This window comes from Rhyacophila brunnea, unplaced genomic scaffold (genome assembly GCF_057557595.1).
Source record: "Rhyacophila brunnea isolate RB1 unplaced genomic scaffold, BYU_Rbru_1.0 scaffold_21, whole genome shotgun sequence".
NCBI lineage: Eukaryota > Metazoa > Arthropoda > Insecta > Trichoptera > Rhyacophilidae > Rhyacophila > Rhyacophila brunnea.
In genome coordinates, this window is record NW_028232871.1 from 37,872,783 (window position 1) to 37,879,972 (window position 7,190).

Sequence of the window (7,190 nt, forward strand, 5' to 3'; positions counted from 1 at the left end):
ATATACCTACACAAAATTTATTGAAAATTATTGAGCGCTCCGGTTCGTAACATGTTCCATTTTGAGTGCTGTACGTTACCTGCAAAATTGTAAATGCGCGTTTTCCAACTCCGTTACAATTGTTTTAAAACAAGTCTTTTGTTAATGCTACAACAATTGATTTATTCATTGAGCGTTCAATGCATAGTTGTCTAGCAAATTTGTGTGCACGAAGAATCGACAACATTAGTTAAGATGAGCGAAAGCAAACACATATAAAGTAAGTCATATCTGGAAAATTGTACATATTCAGTTTGCCATATCACAGTTCACCAATCATCTTTTTTAATTATATAAAATTTTAAATGGTTCAAAAGTAGAAAATTTGTAAGTAGGTGCCCGTATCAGAAATGTGAACGTATCAAGTCGTACCGTGCCTACCGACTATCAATTATCTGATAATAATGACAGCAATATTAGGTATCAAATGTTTGATCTCAATGCTATACGGCCATCCTCTTTCGCTACAAAACCTCACGGCAAACTGTGAAATGGTGAAATGTAATACATATGTACAATTTACGTTCAACCAAAGTAAGTATCTGACTATGATATTACCAACAGACTTGGGATTCCCTCATTGTACCTACAATTAATTTTGCTCGCTACATAATCATTTGTTTATGCTTTCCGATTCAACGCATTTTATGTAGGTACTCGAGTACATAATATTGTCGCGATAATGTAAATTCAATTCACCTACATAAATATAAGTAATCAAATCATTGCCCAAATATAAAGATAAGTACTTGTATGTTATATTGACCTTTGAAGGCTGCCACGATCGGTGCTCAATCATTCCAGCCTTGCCTTAAAAAAATTAAAATTAATTATTCTATAGACAGTCATTATAATGCGTCAATTACATTGAACTACTTTTCGAGCTGTTTGTTGGCAAATTTAAAATCGGGCGATTCACCTACTGCGATTATGATGATGACACACAAAACTTTCTATTCGCTGAGAAGCCACAAGCTAGCGACTATTTTGACAGAACGTAGTTCATTTTTAACCGGGAGGTCGCTACTACGCTCTACTGCGCAGACGCAGTAGGTCCACACGCCGGCTCAATGTAATTGACGCATAATACAGAATTTATTATTATTATCGATATACCACACAAGTACCAAAAAAATAGATTAATGCAGGTTGCTGAAGAAAAGAAAAACAGCTGATTTTACTATCAACTTGCAAGATACGACATACTTATTTTCATTCTCACTTCGGTTTCTACTGTATCTTCGAAGATTGTATTTTGAAGTAGAAGCTATTCTCGAAGGATGATTGAAAATTGAATGGTGACCGAGTGAAGTCTGAATGGTTTATGAAATTGGTGCGATTGTAGAAGAAAAACACTTGTAATTTTAATGAACGTGTGTGGCGTGATGAATCGGCTAAAACTAATGAAATACAGTTTCTCTGGACACAGTGGGAACTCAAAAAATTCAATACACAGCATCCAATCATCATATTCGATGTATATAATATCATAATCGCCTGTTTTTCTACAGCACTTCCTATAATCACTGTCATACCATCGTCTGGCTAACGAAGGGCAAGATCCTTCAATGTTTATTTTTGTCATATAGAAAACGAGGGACAGGACTGATAGCATACAATCTGGATAAGAAGAGGATTCTCCAGATGTCGTCTGCGATGCACATGTTTGTACGGCTAAACCAGAACATCGCAAGACCCTGATGCGATCCTGATCTGATGCGCGTCGCCTGTGATGGAACGGAATGGGGATCGAAATCTGGAGGGGACCCTGATGCAACCTTGATGCAACCTTGATGCAACCCTGATTTGATGCGCGTCGTCTGTGATATAACCGAATGGGGATCGAAATCGCTTTTTTCAAAGCGTGGTGGCAGGCAATATGCCATCTAATAAATACTTTGGTTTCGCCGAAAAACATGTGTTTTATTTTAATAATAAATTTTTTCACAGCAACCATGATCTGATGCACATGTTTGTACGGCTAAACCAGAACGTCGCAAGACCCTGATGCGATCCTGATCTGATGCGCGTCGCCTGTGATGGAACGGAATGGGGATCGAAATCTGGAGGGGACCCTGATGCAACCCTGATTTGATGCGCGTCGTCTGTGATATAACCGAATGGGGATCGAAATCGCTTTTTTCAAAGCGTGGTGGCAGGCAATATGCCATCTAATAAATACTTTGGTTTCGCCGAAAAACATGTGTTTTATTTTAATAATAAATTTTTTCACAGCAACCATGATCTGATGCACATGTTTGTACGGCTAAACCAGAACGTCGCAAGACCCTGATGCGATCCTGATCTGATGCGCGTCGCCTGTGATGGAACGGAATGGGAATCGAAATCTGGAGGGGACCCTGATGCAACCCTGATTTGATGCGCGTCGTCTGTGATATAACCGAATGGGGATCGAAATCGCTTTTTTCAAAGCGTGGTGGCAGGCAATATGCCATCTAATAAATACTTTGGTTTCGCCGAAAAACATGTGTTTTATTGTAATAATAAATTTTTTCACAGCAACCATGATCTGATGCACATGTTTGTACGGCTAAACCAGAACATCGCAAGACCCTGATGCGATCCTGATCTGATGCGCGTCGCCTGTGATGGAACGGAATGGGGATCGAAATCTGGAGGGGACCCTGATGCAACCTTGATGCAACCCTGATCTGATGCGCGTCGTCTGTGATATAACCGAATGGGGATCGAAATCGCTTTTTTCAAAGCGTGGTGGCAGGCAATATGCCATCTAATAAATATTTTTAGTTTTGTCAAAAAACAAGTGTTTTATTTAATAATACATTTTTTCACAGCAACCCTGATCTGATACACATGTCGATTGAAATCGCTTTTTTCAAAGCGTGGTGACAGGCAATATGTCATCTAATAAATATTTTTGTTTTCGCCGAAAAACATGCGTTTTATTTTAATAATAAATTTTTTCACAGCGACCCAGATCTGATGAACATGTTTGTACGGTTAAACCAGAACATCGCAGACAGAACGTCGCAAAACAGAACATCGCAAAGACGGAACTTCTCAAGACAGAACATGCAAGACACATGCAAGAGAGAACATCGCAAGACGGACTCGAGACAGAACATGCAAGACGCATACAAGAGAGAACATCGCAAGACAGAATATGCAAGATAGAACATACAAGACAAGAACATGCAAGACAGAACATCGCAAGACTGAAGAAGAAGAAAGAAAAGGTGTAAAGCGAACGGTCCGGAACCGGATGAAGCGCACCGAAAACGCTTTCTTCAAAGCGTGCTGACATTCGTTGTCAGTAATTCATAAATATTTTATAGGGTTTATATTAGTGGACTTATCAAAATGATTTAATGCCTCTAAAATAATAAATTGCTGTTTTTTTCCAGTACAATTACAAAAAACACTTCATATCGATGATGCCCTGACTTCTTATTCTGTTTATAATAAGATAATTAAGATGTATTTTTTTCAGTAAGACATTATTTTTGTTGAATGGTTTTCTGAAAGCTGAGGGTGATATCTATTGTCATCTAATAGAAATATTTTCCAAGACACCAAATACTATTACCATGTACAATTTATAAAAAATGTAGGTACCTTTTATCTCATGCCTTCCAATCTGTGTCCGCAGCGCCATCTGTATTCCGTAGATATTACCAAATTAGAATTAGGTAGTTCCTATAATATTATGTTCTACATTTTACGAAATCAGTATAATATTATAAATTATAATATTGTTATTTAACGAGTATGTAAGTGGTCAGTTTTATATAAATCCATACATTTTGTGGTCGATTACGAAGAAGTAATAAGGATAAGCTTCGAATTGATAAAGGTTTGTGTCCTTGCTAATTTCATTTTCGGTAGTGCTATTCTGCACTATCCTTGTCTTTTATTTACTTTTTGACTTTTTTGATGGATTGTGTTATTGCGAAAAACAGTATTTATATGAAGGCAATATCCTGGTGTTTTTGTACGTTATTATGATACTATAAATATAAATGCATGCTATTATTTGATTACATGCCATGTGCCTAAGTAATCGTTTATTTTCAGGTACTTTAATTATTATGGCATGCGAGTGTGAGAGTTCTTATTTACTACATCTTGATTTTTCTAGATGGATTATTATTTCTCAATGTTTATGCAGGTACCTTAAATACACATGAATTAAAAAGATTTAGATCACTAATAAATGGATGAACACGGTTGAATTATTCAGAATATTACTTGGCCTCCCACATAGCTAAAGCTACTTATATTTTGACAACTAACTTATTGGGTAATACTCGTATATCATCTCTGCATCTGAAATAATGGATCGCTGATCTCAATTCAACATGGGATCTTAGTAACAACTCATTCATCCAACACGCCAGTGTATAGTGTATATTTTTCCGTTCCTTATTTGTCATGATGCAGGGGCAGCTCCGTTATCATGTCAAAAATATACGTCCGATATTTTTATCATTGCCATAATATTATACTTACTTAATTTCATGATTAAATGAACTATTTAATTTATTTTATCCATCTAAACCCGCCTCAATTTTAGAGATATTTATTATACAAATAAAATATAAAGCAATGATTGTAGATTATGTAATAACATAATGATGGTATTAAAATAATTAAGCTATGGTGTCTATTTTTCGCTGACTGGGGTCACTTGGTTCCATCCCGTCGCCGCGTTACAAATCTCATTCTACAAAGGATGTAAATGCTTTAGCGTTAGTATACATGCGTATATTATTATTATATTGGAGAGCGAATCAAATAACCCCTAGCTCGCTGTATGCCGTTGTTCAGAACTGATAATGGGGAAGTCTATAATAATCATTACTATTAATTGAGTTAATATTTTTAAGCATGCTTTTTAGATGTGATTAAAGTAATGACTCTGATAATTATATTATTTATTCTAAAAAATTATTATTATTAATAAAATCATATTATTATAAGCAGTTTGGTACATAATGTATAATATGAGAAAGTACGTAGGTATGTATATTTAACAGTGGCGAAGGGTGACTTTTGGGAAGAGGTAAGCTGTGGAGATCAGAGAAAAAGAGCACACTTGTCAGGTAACTTACGGGAAATGAGAAGATAATACTTACGATATTACTACTGATGAATAGGTGCACACTAATGACAACGACACACTGGTCATAGGTTTCACCGCTGAATTTGTCAAATTATTTAAATCACTTATGGCAGTAGAATTCCACGCATACTTTCTTTACCAAACAATACGCATCGCCAACAAAAAAGTTTGTTTAATGTATAACTGCCAGTTAAAAACAAATATTTATCATTTATAAATTGTTGTGAAAATGTCTAATATAAGTTTTTCTAAACTTGTCTCAATTTTTCGGAAGTCACCAAATCTTTGTGAAAAATGGTCATTCAGAGCTTTAATAATTTTACCATATTCTTCAAATTTATATTCTGGTATATTCAGCAACTTCAAAGTTGGAAAGTGGACCACGTTGTTATTCGATAATTGGCGAAGGAAATTCAATTGTCAATTTCAAAATGTCAGTTCAAAATGTCAATTAATTGAAATCCATTCAAACTTTTTACCATATCATGATCATATATTTTTTTTTCTTGCAAAGCGGAGTTAAAAGTATTTAAATGTGTTACGATGTTCAACATAGAAAATAGTGGTTACATGGTGTGAGACGAGACGCAAGGAAGACGTACTGAGATAATACATTATTTACAAAACAACATATTCTTCAAATTTTAATGTATTGTCAATATTTAAAAAAAATATATATAAAAAAGTTATTCGTAATCAGAAGTACAATTAATGATGGTGGGCCGCAAAAAATACCCGGCGGGCCACATGCGGCCCGCAGTTTTCCCCCCCCTGACCTAGAAAGTCATCGAGCCGCCACTGCCATGGCGTGTATATATCTTATGATAGTTTAATAAATCATTATTTCAGAACTGTTAATTATAACAGAATTGGCTACATACTGATCGGCCGATTCTCAGGGCACCCTTTCTTAAGGAGGATTGAGGCATTTTTCCAGCTCCTCACAACAGTCTCCCATCTTGCGCTTTTAGTGCTGCGAGTTGCCTTCTCCATATTGCCAGCCGTTATCTGTTTACGTTTAAACCTCTGCCCGCCTCTTCAGTTGCCTGTATCAGTTTCATACTATATCTATGAAGATCCTGTCATACGTTTTTATGGAGAGTTTTCCAAAGGGAGAGTGTTCGGGAACTTTAGCAATTTGAATGCGATTCTTTGTTTCTCTTTGCCGTCTCGTTAAATTTAACATCTCTGCCGTAAGTTTAGTTAGGGTGTGCAGTCTTTGATACGGCAACTTCTGTTCGTCAGGTACAGGATCAGGATCTCGGTGTAAATATCGTTTGAAAGAAGTTTCGTCCCCAGTGTCAGGATTGTGCGGCCATCACGGCAGCCGTCCGAGTGACCGTAGCCTCGGCACCACCGATATACTCAGTAAACCCAGCTCAATAGTAACCGCCACGCCTAGTCCTCCGCCGTCACCACTGATAGCCGTCACCACAGACTAAACTGACTATCTAATAAAGCACCTGGCAATGATGGGATAAGTAATCTTACCCTAAAAAGGCTCCCAGACAGAGGCGTCGAGTATCTAACAAACATACTCAAACGCCTGTTTAGAACAGCAATATTTCCCCGATGCATGGAAAATTGCTGACATCATACTCCTGCCCAAACCAGGCAAGAATCTATCCCCCAGAACTCCCACAGAACCACAGGCTAATTAGCTTGCTCCCCATAATGAGCAAAATCCTAGAAAGAGCCATAAACTCATGATTAAAAAACATTATACGAGAAAATCCTGATACCGGACGAAAAGCATGGATTCAGACAAGGGCACTCCATCAACCACCAGCTGTTACGTACCACAGAGTACGTTAAGGATGCACTCAACCATCACAAATTCACTATAGTACTGTTCCTGGACATATCGAAGGCCTTCGACAAGGTGTGGATCGAGGGCCTAATTGTCAAACTTTCCAAAGCAGAAATAGACCTCCAGATGATCAAAATCTTCAGTTCCTTCCTCACAAGAAGGCAGTTCTCCGTAAAATACCATGGAATAAATTCCACCATTCGGACCGCCAAAGCTGGAGTCCCCCAGGGTTCAGAA